Source organism: Podarcis raffonei, chromosome 2 (assembly GCF_027172205.1).
Source record: "Podarcis raffonei isolate rPodRaf1 chromosome 2, rPodRaf1.pri, whole genome shotgun sequence".
NCBI lineage: Eukaryota > Metazoa > Chordata > Lepidosauria > Squamata > Lacertidae > Podarcis > Podarcis raffonei.
Genome location: NC_070603.1, coordinates 20,520,168 through 20,539,510, shown reverse-complemented (window position 1 = coordinate 20,539,510; position 19,343 = coordinate 20,520,168). Strand labels below are relative to the sequence as shown.

The following is a 19,343-nucleotide window of genomic DNA, read 5'->3' as shown; positions in this document are numbered from 1 at the left end:
TGACGGGCTAGCAGCAGGGAAAAGCAGCCAGTGGAAGGGAGGTTCCGGGTTCGCGTGCTGCCTGCGCGGCTGAACGTTCCATCCGCCTCGCGCGCCCCGTTCCAGCGTCTTCTGTTGCAAGGAAAGGGCAAGGCTCGATCGCCTTGCCGAAACGAAAAGGGTTTTTGCAAGCGCCGCGCCCGGCGCCTACGGCGGGCGAGCTTCGCGGTCTTTATGCACGCGCAGCTCGACACACACGCTCACCCCACCCATTGCAACACGCCTCCCCATTCATTTGCAAGCGCTTGCGGAGCACCAGTTGCTCCAAAAATGGGCTGCACGCGAACCGGCGTGCAAAGGGGAGCAGCTCCGGTGCATCTTTCTCTTCCCATGCAAAAATAAAATTAGCGTGCAATTCATGTTTTGAAGGGCAATGCTGATTCCCTTCCCATGCAAAAATAAAATTAGTGTGCAATTCATGTTTTGAAGGGCCATGCTGATTAGATGGTATGCAAGCTGCACCCGCCAGGTCTCTCTTTTTTATTTTTTGGGCGCTCGGAATTTCGAATCCAGGCAACATCAAAGTTTCAGGATGGACTCGGCGGGGAGGGAATGGAAATCAGCCATTTTTAAAACCCCAGCACCGCTTGGAGGAAGGCAGACGGCTCTGTTTTTGCCTCCCGTTGCGATGAAAGGCTCTGCTCCAACGGGAGACGAAAGGAGGGTGTCCGCGGTTCCCGAAGGGTCTGATGGCTTGAAAACAAGCGAGTGGCGAAATCGGCTCAGACGCCGGATTAAGGGCGCCTGTGCTCCGATTCCTCGTTCGCTCCAGAAGCCATTTTGGCTGGGCTGTAGCGCTGCTGCTGGGCTAGGCAAAGGCAGACTCCGCTTCCCAAACTAACGCAAAAATAGAAGGTTAAAGATGGCCTCTCCTTGTAATAGTTAACAGGAGCTTTTGTTCTTTAAACTGAGAAACTTGGGGGCCTCCCTTGAATATTTTAAACGTGCTCCCAAAGTGAATTTTTTTGGGGATAATATTGCTTTAATCGGGATTTTGTTTGAGGCATAGCTGTCAACGTTTCCCTTGTTTTAAGGGAAATTCCCTGATTCCAAATGGGATTCCTCACAAGAAAAGGCGAAAGTTGACAGCTGTGGTTTAAGGATTACTAGATTATTAGTTTTAATACATTTTGCCAGCTCAGGCCTCTGAGCATCTGCAGAGTGGCCTTTCCTCTAAGGGGAATGCATTATTTTTGGGGCAGAAATAAATAATAATAATAATTTATTATTATTATTATTATTATTATTATTATTATTATTATTATTATTATTATTTGTACCCTGGCCATCTGGCTGGGTTTCCCCAGCCACTCTGGGCGGCTTCCAACAAAGACAAAAAATACACTAAAATGTCACACATTAAAAACTTCCCTGAACAGGGCTGCCTTCAGATATCTTCTGAAACGGGACAGTCGTGCGGCTCTGCAAATGGGACTCCCCACAAATGGGACAGTTGTGAGGAGAATCAGCTTGTTCTTAAAAAGAAGAAAAAGAAAGAAATAGCAACTTGGGATACAGTTCCTCTGAGCACCTGCAGAAACTCTCGTGTTTTCTTTCCAGAGCTGGAATTGCAGGATGTTTTTTATCGAATGCATAGTTGAAAACAATATTCTCTCCCCAACCCCATCACTCACGGTTTTACTGTTACAATCATACCCCATTTTTCTTCCCAGGAGTTCTAGGTACACGTGTGTCTTGTTTCCCCCCTTCCTCTTCCATCCTCGTGACATCTCTACAAGGTAGGTTTAGGCAGAAGGAGACTGATTTGCCCCAAACCACCCTCTGCGCTTCATGGTTGAGAATGGATCTGAACTGTGGTCTCCCAGGCCCTGGTCCAGAACTCCACCCGCAACCCCAATTGGCTCAGAGACCCATTTTTAACTCTGGAGGCAGAGCAGAATGCAAATTTCAGGGCGTGCCAGCATCATTCTGGTTACCTGCCCTGTGTTGCAACAGGGCTAAAGACCATAATAGTCTGACTGTTCTTCATATGAAGGAGATATGAAGCAGAGGGCACTTTGGAGGCTGAGAGAAGGCCTGGATACCCAGTAAGGGGGGGGGGGCACACACACACTACAAAGGACAGCCCTCTATTCGAATGCCGCCTGGTCCAAGTCTGGTTTAAAGATAACAAATCAGGAGAAGGGAAAGCAGGGAGGGTTTGGAAGTTGCCCATCAGCACTTAAGCAGCTGGCCAGCAGCCCAGGCCAGAACAGAGATCAGCTGGCTGCAGTCTTCCCCACTGTGGCGAGATGTCCTGCATTTCAATTATTTCTGAATTTGCATTTAAATAATTCAGGATTTTTATTTCTATTTTTAAAAATAGTTTTATAAGTGCTCTTTGTTTCTCGATTTGACCCTTTCATATGGTTTTGTATGTATTGTGTGGTATTCTATGCGTTACGACTTGCGGTTAATTTTATTGATCATAGTTTAGTAATTATTTACTGTAACTGTTGAGTGAATATCTGCTTTGTTATTATTTGTTGATGTTTTGAAAGTTAATTTTATTGTGTACTATTCTGATTGATTATTGAATATTACTTTGTTTGATATATATATATATATATATATAAAATTGTCCAGTAGCACCTTAGAGATCTGATAGCACTGGCTTGCTAGGATGAGCTGTGGCAGGCAATGAACAGCTGTGGTAACCAACTCATCCGAGTCTTTTCCTGGGAACTCAAGTTGAAGGGGCATCTAAACATATAATAAATAATAATGTACTTGGCAGATGCAAATAACTATCCATTATCTGCTAGTTACACAGCATGGTTGCTTGTGACGCTCATTAAAAAGGCAGTTTTTAGCATTCTACGTTCCTGGCTAGCTCCCTCTCTTTTCTGGTCGCTGTTAAAGAATTGAACAAAGATCTTAGAGCACCATCTACTGTCCTCACTTGTTAACATGATATTAAAAAACACACACAGAGATGTTAACTTCTAAAATGTCACCCTGTTAGGATTGAAGCTTGCCATTTGCGGAGAAAGAAAAGTTTTGGGGTGTGCGCTGTGGTACTGCACTCATTGATTTCGTGATCCCCAGAATCACATTGATACTTTGCGGAGGATTGTTCTGAAGAAGTCATCCATGAATCACAATTTTCAAAACTCAGAAAGGAATCCCTTTCACTTGCTTTCTCATCTTTACAACGTGGCAGAAATATAGTTGTGACAGATCAATAAAGATCAGGCTTACTAGCTGCTTTGCTTTGCAGTATTCTCTGGTTGGCCTCTGTTATTTTCTCCTAGGAAAAGGTAAAGGGACCCCTGACCGTTAGGTCCAGTCGTGACCGACTCTGGGGTTGCGGTGCTCATCTCGCTTTATTGGCCGAGGGAGCCGGCGTACAGCTTCCAGGTCATGTGGCCAGCATGGCTAAGCCGCTTCTGGCGAACCAGAGCAGCGCACGGAAAGGCCGTTTACCTTCCTGCTGGAGTGCTGCCTATTTATCTACTTGCACTTTGACGTGCTTTCGAACTGCTAGGTTGGCAGGAGCAGGGACCGAACAACAGGCGCTCACCCCATCACGGGGATTTGAACCGCCAACCTTCTGATCGGCAAGTCCTAGGCTCTGTGGTTTAACCCACAGCGCCACCCGCGTCCCTTATTTTCTCCTACCAATAGGGAATCCATGTAAGGACTCTATACGGGCTCTTGGATACCCCATAAGGGAAAAAGGGCAGATTTTGTTTACAACACCCCCCCCAAAAGTGGGGCAGGTCAACTATAAGCAACCATCCGTTCCCTGTCCCCCAAAACACTCTCACTGCCAACAAAAACTAATAAATGAATAGAAACAGAACCTACCCATGTGACACTGACACAAAAACTTTACACATACACTATATAGAATAATGCAAATTTACTACCTTATTCTCCCCTAGTTTTATACTCTCTATAACAGTGTCTCACATCAAATATGAATGATCTGTAGAAGGAACTCTCTGAACTGAAAGCAGAGATGCTGTATGTACTTTGGTAACCCAAGAAAATCTTCAGTAAAAACATTTTTTTAAAAAAAAGGGTGGCAGGTGAAAAGGGGCAACTGTCGGGACATCTTTGTAGCATCCATCCGGTTCAGAGTGCCTTGCCTGAACTCCAGGATCATGACTCTCAAACTCTGACCTTGCTGCCAAGCCTAGACTGTGACCTGCTTGGATAAATATTTCTTATACATAAGAGCCTATGTGTGTGTTGGGCATAAGGCCGGGCAAAGGGCCTATTCATAACAGGACTTTGGGAACAGGCAAATCCCATCAGTTAATAACTTGTGTAGCTATGAAACCCTATTAATATATATGTGAACTTGCCTGTTTGGCATCCCGAAGAATTCAGTGTGAAGCTAGCTGTAATCTCAAAGCAATGTGCAGTTAACAGACCCTTCAAGCGTCCCTATTTTCCAGGGACAGCCCTGGATTTACATAAGCCATTCTGGTTTCTTATTTGATCCCAGACTGTCCTGTTTTTCCTTAAGGTAAAGGTAAAGGGACCCCTGACCATTAGGTCCAGTCGTGACCGACTCTGGGGTTGCAGCGCTCATCTCGCTTTATTGGCCAAGGGAGCCGGCGTACAGTTTCTGGGTCATGTGGCCAGCATGACTAAGCCGCTTCTGGCAAACCAGAGCAGCGCACGGAAACGCCGTTTGCCTTCCCGCCAGAGCGGTACCTATTTATCTACTTGCACTTTGACGTGCTTTTGAACTGCTAGGTTGGCAGGAGCAGGGACAGAGCAACGGGAGCTCACCCCATCGCGGGGATTCAAACTGCCGACCTTCTGATTGGCAAGTCCTAGGCTCTGTGGTTTAACCCACAATGCCACCCGCGTTTTTCCTTAGGACGTTCTTATTTTCACTGGCAGAATTTTGGAGGGTATGAAGTTATGTGACCCCTGTCCGAACCAGAAGACATCTGAAGGCAGCCCTTGATAGGGTAGTTTTTAATGTTCAATGTTTTATAATGTTTTTTTTATGTATGTTGGAAGCCACCCAGAGTGACTGAGGCAACTCAGTCAAATAATAATAATTATTATGGAAGAGGATGTCCTATTTTCATCGGAAAAATCTTGGAGCGTACGGATTAATGCGAAATATAAAGAGGTGCGATCTTGCATGGGTAGCCAAAATATATGGAGGAGAAGGGGGATTGGCCAGCATTTTTCAGCTCATTTGAGGAAATGTTTAAAATGCTAATGTTGCCAATTAAAATAAGAAGTCTGTGACACTCAGCCACATTTCACTATTGACTTTATTTCCTCTTAGTGACCTTTAGCATTTTAAACACAAATCTAATCACACTTCAAAAGGGCAGGTTACTTTAAGAGGGAGGAAAACATTCACACAGGCTGACCTGCTGGGTGTTGGTAGTTACCCTAATCTCTGCAAAAAAGAAAAACCGGCAACAGCAGCACAGCAATCGATTCTACTTGCCTGATAAGGACATATATTGTTAAAGTGTGTTGCTATTCCTACCGGCTTGTCTTTTAACTATGTAGGTTAATGTTTTAATGCTGCTGTTGGAGCCCTGCTACTTTCAGTGGCACTTTGGCGGGGAAGCGTGCAATCCAAATTTATTGTCTTGGGAAAAGTCAGTCGCTGGCGCAGCAGCTTCCCACTTTGAAACATCTAACAGAGCCCTGCAGGATCAGGCCCATCTGATCCACGTTCCTGTTCTCACAGTGGCAAACCAGATGCCTGCAAGAAGCTTACAAGCAGGACCCAAGTTATTGTTATTCCAAGCCTTTGGTTTTCAGAGGCATGTCTCTTCCAATACCACAATTTTGTGCGTGTGCAAGACTCCCTCAAATCTGTGTTTTACTTCTGTTTATATTATTTATTTATTATTTTATTTTATTTATACCCCACTAACTAACACCACTAGCTAACACCGGGTATAAAAACAATTGATTAAAATACAACTTAAAAACAAGATTAAAATACTACTTAAAATGCAGCCTCATTTCGGTGGAAGCGCAGATCAAAAACTGTCTGTGGGGGAGAAAGGGTCAAATCTTCACCTTTATATGTTTATATACTGCTGTTTGGTTAGTTTTTGGTGGTAGTTTTCTTTTGCTGGATGTTGTCTGGAAATAGCATAAAGTGTGCGCCACTTAAGAGGCTTTTAAAACATTAAGCAATTTGGAAATGCTTTAAAGTACAGTGGTACCTTGGTTCTCAAATGCCTTGGTACTCAAACAACTTGGAACCCAAACACTGCAAACCCAGAAGTAAGTCTTCCGTTTTGCGAACTTTTTTCGGAAGCTGAACGTGCTCCATTTTGAGTGTTACGCTTCTAATTTGAGTGACACACTTCCGTTTTGAGTGTTATACTGAGGTCGGTCTTTGCGGCTCTTTTCGTTTTGTTTTTGTGACTGTGTGGAACCCAGTTCAGCTACTGATTGTGTGACTGCAGTACATTGTCTATTGCTTTCATTTTATGGATCAGTGGTCTCGTTAGATAGTAAAATTCATGTTAAATGGCTGTTTTAGGGGTTGTTTTTAAAAGTCTGGAGCAGATTAATCCATTTTGCATGACTTTCTATGGAAAGCATGCCTTGGTTTTGGAACGCTTTGGTTTTGGAACGGACTTCCAGAACGGATTAAGTTTGAGAACCAGGGTACCACTGCAAAATAAACATACACTGTTTGTAAAATATAGCCATTGTGGCTAGTAGACCTTGATAGTCACTGAGCACAGCTGAAGAGCAATGCAAAATAGAGACCCACTAAAATTATTGGGAGAAAAAAATGGACAGAGTTTTAATTACGGTAAAATCTGTGTTGCTTACCTATCTCATGCAGTGTTTTCAGCCTGTTTGTGGTTTCGTCTTCCCTTGATCTGCAGCTTTGCTGCATATGCAATAAGTACGTTTCTGAAACCACATCCACCCTTTTCACAGGGTGTAGGGACAAGTGTGGAGGAGAGAATGGGGAGACACCCTCTGGCACCGTGCCCAATGACAGTGAGCCTGCCTTTCAACTACATTCGGTGGAAGGTCTAAACAGGAAGCCTACATGCTCACAGCTGTAGGCTTGTTCAAAATCAGGAACTTTACAGCTTTTGATCAAGAGCTTTTCATACAGCTGCTTGTCACCAAACTAAAAAAAATTGGCTGCAAAGCCAAACCAAAGTGAGGACAGAAAGCAATTGCTCTCAGTCTGAATACTTTTAATGGTACAGCTATTCCGATCTATACAATTTCGTTAGATGCAAATACAGTGGTACCTCGGGTTAAGTACTTAATTCATTCTGGAGGTCTGTTCTTAACCTGAAACTGTTCTTAACCTGAAGCCCCACTTTAGCTTATGGGGCCTCCTGCTGCTGCTGCACCACCGGAGCACGATTTCTGTTCTCATCGTGAAGCAAAGTTCTTAACCTGAAGCACTATTTCTGGGTTAGCGGAGTCTGTAACCTGAAGTGTATGTAACCTGAAGCATATGTAACCCGAGGTACCACTGTAAATCAAATCAAAATGAGGGCGATACTCACTGCCTTCATTCTGTAAGGTGTGGGGGGGAGAGAATTATTTTGCTAGAATGTGGTGCAGGTACAATTTCCCAGAGGCAAAGTTTTACACAAAATGCATCTCCTATTTTAGCTCACATGTGTTTTACTAACTATAATGAGAGCACAGGAACTCATACCTCCTCAGCAACGTTTGTTGTCTTAGCTGTACGGGACCTGCAGAGGTGATGTGATGTTCTTTGAGAAGTAGGTCGCTGGAAAATATCTCAGTCGAACCTTGTGTCTTTCTCTCTTGAGAGATCTCTTGGAATTTCATTATCTCATGAACTCAATTTCCCATGCACACCATGGGTAAGCTGGGAAGACAGCCCACCCTAACCCAGGCAGGGGGCAGATCCGGCAAGACTCACAGCTGCTGGTCTCAGGCCAGAACAAGGTGGGCTGTGAGACATAGGGAGCAGCAGGAGGTACGCTCTAGGAGGCTAAGGCAGGCAAGGGCCCACAGCCAATGGTTGGGCTTGCTAGCTTGGGGAGGAGGTGTGTCATTCTTCAGCTAGAGTAGGCTCAGGACAGGTGAGGGTCACCTGCCTCATCAAGCCCAGATGCTACAATCAACATGTAAGGCTTGTAATAGGAATTTTATGGTCTTAGATATATGGTAATGTTCATAAGTGTACCAACCAAGCACACACATACATCAGCACAGGAAGGCCAACCTGGAACCATTTTGATTCCTAAACTGACCAAATCTTTTCTCTGCCAGGTCAAAATGGAAAAGCCTCCCCATTGTCTTTTCCTTCACAAATCCTGTCTGTGTTTGAATAGGGTGTGAGCCTGTGACCTGGCCCAGGAACTAAGTATTTATCACTACAAAAGACTAGCCAGGCTACCCAGGAAATCCAATCAAGTAACCTGCCAGACAGGAGATAAACGAGAGGAGAAAAGCAACATTCAAATTTCTGTTTTAAGACCGCCTTTTCTGTGATGTAGGTGTGATGTATCTGAGGGGTGGTCTTAGGTTACACCCCTTCTGTGATGTATGTATGATGTTTCTGGCGGTGGTCTTGATCTACAGGAGGGGAATTTCAAAAGTCTTTATAAGGCCATTTTTCTGGGTCCTCCTCCTTTCCTGCGAGTGAGGGGAGCACCCTGTTGCAACAGATCAATAAAGATCAAGCTTACTAGCTGCTTAGCTTCTCAATATTCTCTGGTTGGCCTCTGTTATTTTCTCCTACAAATAGGAACCTATGTAAGGACTCTATATGGGCTCTTGGATACCCCATAAGGGAAAAGGGCAATTTTTATTTACAACAGGCTTAAAAGGGAAGCAGAGCTGAGGGGCTGTTTCTGCTCACCTGCAAGGTCCATGTTGATGGACCTTGGCTTGGATGTTCTAGGACAGGCTTCCTCAAACTCAGCCCTCCAGATATTTTAAGACTACAGTTCCCATCATCCCTGACCACTGGTCCTGCTAGCTAGGGATCATGGGAGTTATAGGCCAAAAGCATCTGGAGGGCCGAGTTTGAGGAAGCCTCTTCTAGGATCTCTGCAGGACTGTGGTTTGGGTTTGACTTTGGTCTGTGTTTCCTGACTGCTGGACTTTGGACTTGACACACTGTCTACGCCAGTGGGGCTTGCCATCAGATAGAACAAATAAGCCTTTTTGGGTTGCTGTTTCACACTGTCGACTCATGTTAAGCTTGTGGTTTACTAAGACCCCTAGATCCTTTTCACTTGTACTACAGTACTGGCGGGACGTGCGTGGTGCTGTGGGTTAAACCACAGAGCCCAGGGTTCAAATCCCTGCGACGGGGTGAGCTCCCGTTGCTCAGTCCCAGCTCCTGCCCACCTAGCAGTTCGATAGCACATCAAAGTGCAAGTAGATAAATAGGTACTGCTCCGGTGGGAAGGTAAACGGCGTTTCCGTGTGCTGCTCTGGTTCGCCAGAAGTGGCTTAGTCTACCTGAGACTCTGGAAAGCCACAGCCACAGAGTAGACAATGATGGGCTTGGATAATCTGAGCGGGTATAAGGCAACTTCTTATGTCCCAATAAGTGTGGATGGAATTAATGCAGCCATTAATGCTGATGGAGTCGTATTCTTCTGTCAAGGGTGCATTTCTTTGGGGATAATCTGCCTGGGCCACATGCCAGTGGCAGGGAGAGCTATAGACAAAGTGAGTGGAGGTTGCAGCAGTAATTTTCTCTCTCTACTTTGGCACCATCCCTCTTTCTTTCTGCTGCTCCACCTCTCTCTCTCTCTCTCTCTCTCTCTCTCTCTCTCTCTCTCTGTCATGTACTGAGTTGAACAGGATCCAAAATGCAGCAGTCTGATTGGTCCTAGAACAATAGGATCCAAAATGCAGCAGTCTGATTGGTCCTAGAACAATGCAGCAGTATGATTGGTCTGCAGGAGCCACCCAATCCAGCTCCAGATGGAAGTGAATCCACAACCTGATTGGCCTACAGGAGAATTCCAGAATTAGCCAATCACATGCAGCCCATTGTGTTAATAATGTATATAAAGCAGATACTTTGAGGGAACTTTCATTCCTCCTCCCACTATGAGCTGAATAAAGAGCATGAAATCCACTCTCGACTCAGAGTATATTTCACTCACTCACTCACACACACACACACTGTGCCACCCCCTTTCCCTGCCCCATATTACCTGTGCCATCCCATCGCCTTCCTTCTGTGCTACCCCATCTCCTTCGCTCCCCATCTCTTTTCACAGATGCAAACACAGAGGTGGAGGAGATTCTCGGAGAGGTGGGTCTGCAGCGTGCTATGGGGCACGTAATATGGGCTACAAGCGCACATCAAGCTCTCGGGAGCACTTCACATATTATTATTATTTTTTAGCAATTCTTTCAAGCTAGGTGAGTGTTGTCAACCCCATATTGCAGGTCAGGGGTGTGGAACAGGATAAGGCTGAGAAAAGGAAGCATCTCTGCAGAAGTGCCCACTCCAGTTCACTTGAAAGGAGGAAGATGATAACCCCTTCTTAAAAGCGAATGAACAGCGTGTTTGCGTAAGCCATCAATTTAATTTCTTCCAGACTCTAAGAATGGACAAAATAGATGTAACTCATTATAAATAACAGCAAACCAGGAAGGATTACAACGTGTGTGTGTGTGTTTGTGTTTGTGTGGCACACGCACACACTGCTTTTTCAAAAAGACAAGAGAGCATTACTCCTTCCATTCAACACAACAATTCAGAAATAAGACAGTCAACTAGTTATTTTTAAGTTGCTAAATACTCAGGACAAGAATAGGTGCTAAAGAAAAATCTGTACAAAATGAATCGTTTCTTTTTTTTTTTTACATCCTATTGAGGCACGTGAAATACAAATCCAGTTCTATTTTATATATACACATTTACAATAGATTTGTGGGGGGGGGCAGGTGCCAGGAGGAATAAGAATGAGCAGAAACAAACAAAAGACCATCAAAATATATAAAAGTCGTTGCAAACAGATGATCAAAGGGGGACAGGAAAGGTATCTGTACACAGTCATGACAGGCAAGTTAAAGGCACAAATACTAAAAACTATAGTCATGCAAAACAATTTTTCTTTTTAAACCCCAACCCTTAACTCGTAAGTACAATCTGTGCAACAAAGCAAAACTAATGGATCCCACAATAAAAAGTTTACAGTAATTCTCAGTATATTATCCGTACTGAAACATACTGGAAGTGCAATGTAGGTACTGCCTTGTAGCATACTAGCATGTCGGCGCAGGTCAAAGCTATTTTCCCTGTCTTGCTAGCTTCAGATGGGCAGAATGTTAATTTTACAAGGAAGAGTGAGCAGTGATAAAAGCCAAGGGATTTACACAGATGATAGGCGTGGTTATGAGTCCAGTTGGTTGAATGGAGGCGTTGCGGCATACATCCATTCTCCCTTTTCGGCTTGGCCTTTGTATAAGTGCTTGGCTGCATGAATGGTCCTTCTCCACAGTGCATAAGTCGTGCCGCACCACTCACATCTTCACAAGAACCAGAAGTTTGCACAGTGACAGAATCTGATGGATTCCCCAACATCGGTTGGTCTGGAAGGGCAGCAATTTTCACGCGAATGATATGCCTTAAAATTCTTCCAAAGCAAAAAGGGGTAGCTCTGCTGGCCCGTAATTGAAAACTCACAAATATGTCGTTGGGCAGTAAACCTCTATCAGGACCAAACAAAATGGTGCACAAATTATCGCCAAACTTTCAAGTTCTCCAGAACACTTACCTGATAGAGGAGTTCTGAAGAACTCAAAAACTTGCTACTCTTTTACAAAATTATGGCTGGACCTAATAAAGACCTACTGCTGAACTATGGATTTTGGACTTAAATACTTATTACTACAATTTGACTTTTGCTGCCCAGGTCCCAAAACTCTGGTGCAAGGTTGGCTTCCGGCTGTCAAGTTTCCCCATTAATATTTGAAAACTAAAATTCGCATTTTGAATTTTAGAATTCAACATTCATACTTAAAATTCACATTTTGACATTTGTAGTTTATATGCACGCACACACATTCAAAATGCATTAGGAAATGCTTTCGTACTAGCTCAATTTCTCCCACTAGACAGAGGAATATCAGTGAGCTTGTTTGGCCACACAAATGCATTACATGAATATCTCTTGTCTGAGATGAATAGGGTTTCGTATTTCCAAAAGTAAAAACCAGGACACCCTGAAAGACCCCAAATTTTCTACAAAAACGCCAACCCCCCCTGCAATTTTTCAAGGTCCAGCACTTTCAGAAATTCCCCTTGGACGTAAGGCAGCCCTAGAGATTAATATTGCTTCCTGGGGTTCTTAACAGCTGCATATTGTTCATGCGGAAAAACTTGCTAGACATCCTTTATTCCAGAGTTCCAACTTCCATCCAGAATTGTTGCCTTAACCACCCTGCGACACCCATAACATTCATACCAAGTCAACAACAGGACTGCCATGGAAATTCCAATATGATGGATGCATCTTAAACCCCCGGCAGAGACTCCGGCTGGGTTGCAAACTGTTGTCATACCAGTGGCAAGGTTTTACTGCTCACAGTTGTAGCTATTCTTTTTTGCAGTTTCCAAGCTCTTAGGCCTTGAAGGTCAGTGGCACTTGGGGTTAGCTGGGGAGATGAAGACAAGGATTAAGAGTTTGAGAAAAGCAAAAAGCACAGCTTCGGCCAGCTGCATTGGTTAAGTAAATGCAGAATTCCTTCAACACATTAGATCATGCAACAGCTTGCTTTTGTTGACAACTGCTAGAGTCCTTTGCTTATCAAATCAATACCTCATCTGTTCTGCATGGCACTGGGGGGAAATGCATAACTGGTACTGGCACAACAGGGGTCCCAGTACAAAAAAAAAAAGCCCATTCAGTCAAACAAGCCCATGAAGGCTCTGGAAATATGATGGAAAGTCATTCCATTTTTTTGTGTGAGGGCAGGTTCTTCCTTCTCCTTCTCCCTCCTTAACATTTATAGTAATGGCAGAACCACAACTGGGTCATGATATGGCCCAGTAGTGATACCCAAGGCTTTCAACTGGTCTGCATACTTAGGTTTGTAAGTAGATTATACCGACTGTTTCACTGCAAACTGGTTTATGGATTGCACCACACATTGATAAGCCAGATGAGCAGGGAGAGCCCCTTGCCATCGTTTTGGATCATTTGGTTCATGCCAATGATTGGAAAAATGACCTAGGCAACTATGGCTTCTCCTCTCTGAGATTAGAAGCATTGTGCCTTAAAAGGTCTCTGACAACTGAAGCTCTTGGACAGATCCGTTCCTTCGATGTGACAGTGCTAATGTGGGTGTGTGCAATTATATGCAAGGGCTTAATCCGAGCCAATTCACACGTACAGCCAAGTGGATAGGGACTTGACGGGTTAACACTCAGCCAGCAACTGGAATCCTATCTAATAGTGCAATCCTATACATGCCTACTCAGAAGTAAGTCCAGCTGTGAATTCAGTGGGGCTTTCTCTAAGCCAGCGGTTCTCAACCTGTGGTTCCCAGATGTTGTTGGACTACAACTCCCATCATCCCTGAGCTCTGGCCTTCCTAGCTAGGGGTGATGGGAGTTGTAGTTCAACAACATCTGGGGACCCACAGGTTGAGAAAGGCTGCAGTCTAAGCTAAGTAGATGTAAGATTACAGCCTAAGGCAGGCATGGCCAAACTTGGCCCTCCAGCTGTTTTGGGACTACAATTCCCATCATCCCTGACCACTGGTCCTTTTAGCTAGGTATGATGGGAGTTGTAGTCCCAAAACAGCTGGAGGGCCAAGTTTGGCCATGCCTGGCCTAAGGCATCCTATGCGGGTGGGGGAATGACAAAACTCACTGGCCAACCCTACTCTCCCTTGGTAAAAGGGCTGGAACAGATTACAACAGATTATCCAATTACTCCTCATGATTCCTGGACTCCACATTTATCAACATTTGCCTTTCAGGTGTTTTGTACATACATTAGCACATCTCAAACTTTTTTTTTTTTTTGAAAGCTCCCACACAAACAAGAATATTCTCTCTTTCTTTTTTCAGGTGTCACCACCCCAAGGATGTGGAACCTGTGGTCTTCCAGATGTTGTAGCACAGGGAATGGTCAGAGGTGATGCAGCAACATCTGGAAGGTCCAAGGTGCCCCATCCTTGCTCTATCTACTCTTTCAAAACGGCTGCACTAAGGCAAAGGCACTAGAATATAACAAAGACGGTTGGTTTAAGAAATTCAGATAGCCACTTGAAAAAACCCCAAACGTATTTCTGTGCAACATCATATACATCAATAGCTATAAACAAACACAACAGCATTGGCACATCACTTACAAAGTTTCATTTAAAGATTGCCTCGAATATAAAGTATTTGGGGTGAGGACCCAAATAAGTAGTCATCCATCACCTTGTTAGGAATCACGTATCCTCTAACCCAGGGTTTCCCAAACTTGGGTCTCCAGCTGTTTTGGACTACAACTCCCATCATCCCTAACCACTGGTCCTGCTAGCTAAGGATGATGGGAGTTGTAGTCCAAACACAGCTGGAGACCCTGCTCTAACCCAAGCCTGCCCCCAACACATGCTTATCCAAACTTGTTTACATACTTCTAGCAACGCAGCATTCCCGATGCTAGAATTCATCTAGCAGTTTCCAACCTATCGCTTTCTGCCCTGGCCAAAACCAGCACTTTTCTCTGTGTTCTTCCAACTTCTCCCTCTCTTGTCTCACAAATCTCAACATGCCTGGTTCTTCCAACTTGTAAAACAAAACATAAATGACCCATTGCTCAAACCCGTATGGAATCAAACGTTCAGATTCACTCTACCTCCATCCTGTAAAAGCGACCGTATTTTTTGCTCTATAAGACGCACCAGACCACAAGACGCACCTAGTTTTTTGGAGGAGGAAAACAGGGAAAAAAATATTCTGAATCTCAGAAGCCAGAACAGCAAGAGGGATCGCTGCGCAGTGAAGGCAGCAATCCCTCTTGCTGTTCTGGCTTCTGGGATAGCTGCGCAGCCTGCATTCGCTCCATAAGACGCACACACATTTCCCCTCACTTTTTAGGAGGGAAAAAGTGAGTCTTATAGAGCAAAAAATACGGTATGTCAATGAAATCAGCAACCCTGCGCTATCAAAGTCCGATCGCCGGAAATGTTGGGGAATAAGCACCCGACCGTTCTGTCAAAGACAGAAGAAATGTTGTATGTGTTGTTAGAATGAATGACTCGCAAAGGCGAAAGCTTCGGTAACGTTCAAACTAATGAACACCTGCAATACTCCACCATTCCTTTTATCTTCCCTTGAATGCCAATGTATTAAAACGGTGAATGGTCATAAGATGATGTGATACTTAAAACAAACCCCTTTTTTTGCTGTTCACACACGGTGGCTAATTATTTTTGTGCCTTCAAAAGGATATTAACGGTGGCTGCAGTCGATGCTAATGATTTTGTAAATCCCCATAATACACACCACAAAGCGGTGGGGTGGGAGATGTAGTTCAGCAATCTTTTTTTGCTTTCTGCCATGACCGCAACTAAAAAGGCAGCAGTGGCACGGCGGAAGTAAACATCAGCGCATTTCAAAAGTTACACATGCCAAATGGAGAGGTGATTTTAGAAGTTCAGCCGGCAATGCAATTAAAAACAGCTGGCATAATTATCATCCCATTATTATTACTCTCACTGCGGTGGGAACCACCATAAATATCCACTGGACTTTAAGAGTTTCTTGCTCTGTTGTCACCAATATTACCATTGCCCATCCTGTTCCTTTTTCCAGTGCTATGGATAATTTCGGTGGCTTCCTGTTTTGATTCTGCTAATACTCTTCTTGGTCTCTCACGATTCCCATCCCATTCATCCACCTCCCCATCTCTTCAATCAACTGCAACTGATCCCTTACATGTTGGACACGCAATAGGAAGCTGCTGTGTGGCGCACTCCTGTTCAGGGTTCCAGTCAGCCATGCCTCCCCCCAAGAAACTCCCCATTTTCATCCCTGACCGTAAATCAACATTCAGTACCCTCTGCGCATGCTTAGTCCTCACTTGAGATGCACTGGACATTCCTCCTCAGAGTTTGTTTCCTAAAGATCTTTGTAAATGTCTGTAAACTTTGGGGTTCCCTCAAGCCTGCCCCTGCCCCTTGTGTTTAGATGGTGCTGTTTTGGCTTCATAAGGATGGGGACTCAGGTAGCTTGCTATTGGTGTATATCAGCGGCTCTCAACCTGTGGGTCCCCAGATGTTGTTGGACTGCAACTCCCATCATCCCTGAGCTCTGGCCTTGTTAGCTAGGGGTGATGGGAGTTGTAGTTCAACAACATCTGGGGACCCACAGGTTGAGAAAAGCTGGTGTATGTGATCACAACATCAAGTGGGAGAAATCTGTAGGCAACCCAAAGGAAGGAGCTACAGAAGCATACATGAATGCTTCATATAGAATAATTTTAATTGGTCATCCCATTTCAGAGGAAACTACTGAATCTCCTTTAGATATATCCAGAGGAATAATAATATAGAGGCATATTTTCAAAGGAGACAACCTGGTTTGTTTTCTAGATTACTTCGTATCACTACTCTGGCTGAATTTGTCCCGGATGTTTGGCAAGATTTGCTTGATATCAAGGAGATTTGATACTAAACAGCTCTGGGGTGTAGTTGTAATGAAATCCGTCAGAAAAAAAGAGATTACAGTGGTACCTCGGGTTAAGTACTTAATTCGTTCCGGAGGTCCGTTCTTAACCTGAAACTGTTCTTAACCTGAAGCACCACTTTAGCTAATGGGGCCTCCTGCTGCTGCTGCGCCGCCGCTGCACAATTTCGGTTCTCATCCTGAAGCAAAGTTCTTAACCTGAAGCACTATTTCTGGGTTAGCAGAGTCTGTAACCTGAAGCGTATGTAACCTGAAGCGTATGTAACTCGAGGTACCACTGTACTCTAGGGCACACCCAGGTCTCAAATGCAATGAACCTATAGGGAAGATCATTGGTGGCAGTGAAAAGAGGCGAGGGAGTTTTCCAAAGCACCAAAATACCACCCTACTCTTTGAGGTGTGTCAGTTACCCCAATGCGTTATTTGGATCATGAATCTTCTACAGACGCAGTCAACACATTTCCAAGCCTTTCTCTTCAGCCGCCTTCTCCAACCCTCCAAAATGTTGTTTGCCTCCAGTTCCCATCATCTTTAGCCAGCATAGCCAGCAGTCAGGGATGATGAGACGTGTAGTTCAAAACATCTGGGAGGACATCAAATATAGGAAGAAGGCTGCTTCACAAGGTGTAGGGAGAGACGCACGATTTCACAAGAGTAAAATAAACACCATGGGCATGTCAAACGCATGCAGACTCCTAACTCTCAGATGTATGGTTGCCCAAAAAGCTAATGCTTGTTTGGACATGAAATGTGAGACCACAGAAGAATTTTGATCATGATTTCCACAGAACCTTTTTATATCTAGAAATCAAAGTGAGGGGCGGAGGGGTTGAGAGTGTTTTATTGCAAAACACTTTTGCTAGATATAGATCAGTGGTTTTTAAAATGATTAATACCCAAGAGATTCTGTCTTCCAGTTTATTTTTGGTAGCTACAGACCCTAGAAGTCTACACACCCAACTTCCCTTTTTAAAACAAAACAAAACACCGCCACCAAGTCTGTTTTTTGACTTGGAACTGAAGGCTGTGATCAGTTGAGGAATGAATACGCAACAGGTGCTAACAGATACAAGCATCACCCAAGTCTTGCAGATGTTTTTACACACTCTGTATTTTCTGCATGTAAACCACTATTGAGTAGGAAATTGCAGGAAACCCATGTGATTGAGTTCAAACCCCGCCCCTCTAATACATGTGTGTGCCTGATTATCAAATTCAACAACAGACATGCTGCGTCCATGCAGCTAATGTGTTATCTGTGAAGCAGCTGTCACAAGGCATCTTTGAGTTGGACAAGCCAAAACTGATAGCCACCATGGTCTGGGAACATGGTGTCATTTCAATACCAATTTTCCCCACATCCCGAAGGTAACATTTGTATGGGTTTACTTTGGATATAGAATGGGGGGAAATGGATGACCACGCTGCAAAGCTGTGGTTTTAAATGAGGGGTGGAGAACCTCCAGATGTTGCTGCACTCTACCTCTCATCATCACTCACCATTGGCCATGCTGGCTGTGGCTGACAGGAGATGGAATCCAATGACAACTGGAGGGCGCCAGGTTCCCTACCCCAGATTAAATAGTGAAAAAAAGAAAAGGAAAAGCCAGAGTGAGCTTGAGAATGCTTTTAGGTAGCACACAATGGAGGTGTAGGTGATCAATCCTGATTTTTCCAGAGTGATCACACCCAGAATCAATAGCACAAGTGTCTGCATGTCTGGTGGCTCACAAAAGCTGAGCTCAAGAGCCATCAAGCTGGATAAATGTTGTCTATAAAGAAGCGATGTTTCTAAAGTTTCAGAGAATTAAAAAAACCAACTTTGTTCTTCAATGAAGCACATGGTTCATTGCAGTCACAGGTCTTTCTGCAAGGCTTTGGATGCCTGTTAAATGAAGCACCTGCAGGTTCGCCCCCATTCCTTAAATTAATTTGCGCCTTGAATGGCTTTGTAAATAGGCACAAATCAGCAGGGATAGGTTTGCCCAGATCTAAAGCAGCAGTAGCAACAAAATCTCCTGTTTGTTGATTTCTATTTGCAAAGTACGCAGTCTCACCCCACCCTGGGAAAACTTACTAGCCGTCAGTGGGTGGCCAAGCCCACATTTTAATACAGCGGCTGCTAAAGCGATGAAAGCACAGTGAGTTTCATGTGGCCAAAGTCAGCTTGCATTTGTTGCCTGGTGCAGCAAACAGTCTAATCTCCAGTAGCAGCCCTTGATGCAGCCCACTGATAATTTCGATGTAAAAAAAAAGTTTTTCGGAAAACAGCTTTGCAGGTGTGAAGCTCAGAACATTGGCAAAACCCCAGCCCTATTACATGCTTGGACACATGGTTCTGCGTAATACTATCAGCTGCCCTAGAGGATTCATAAGCATGTACATTGAGCATTTTTAAAGTGTTTTTTTTCTAGAGAGGAGGCAAATGCGTGTGTGTGTTTAAAAAATAAAAATTCTATACTCTTTCCCCTTCTGTATCATACATACATTCTTTTTTGGCAGCACTGACCTTCCTGTAGCTTAAGTAGCACAACACTGGCAAAAAGGGAAAACAACCAGTGCTTGTGAATCGAACCTGGACCTGCTACACATTTACGGCAAGAGGAAGGGGTGAAAACTGATAAGACATGGAACTCCGCATTGTTTGGGGCAGGGAGGATTGGCACTAGATATGCTCACATTGTCTTTT

At 44.2% G+C, this 19,343-nt stretch overlaps 1 long non-coding RNA gene across 1 annotated transcript; it reads right to left on the bottom strand.

Annotated features, from left to right (window-relative positions):
- Positions 1–16,540: 16,540 nt before the first annotated feature.
- Positions 16,541–17,361, bottom strand: LOC128407153 (uncharacterized). The gene is made up of 2 exons (XR_008328724.1): positions 16,948–17,361; positions 16,541–16,701 (listed from the first exon to the last, which is right to left on the bottom strand). It is a non-coding gene; the product is annotated as an uncharacterized LOC128407153 (long non-coding RNA).
- Between the last annotated feature and the right edge of the window lie 1,982 nt (positions 17,362–19,343).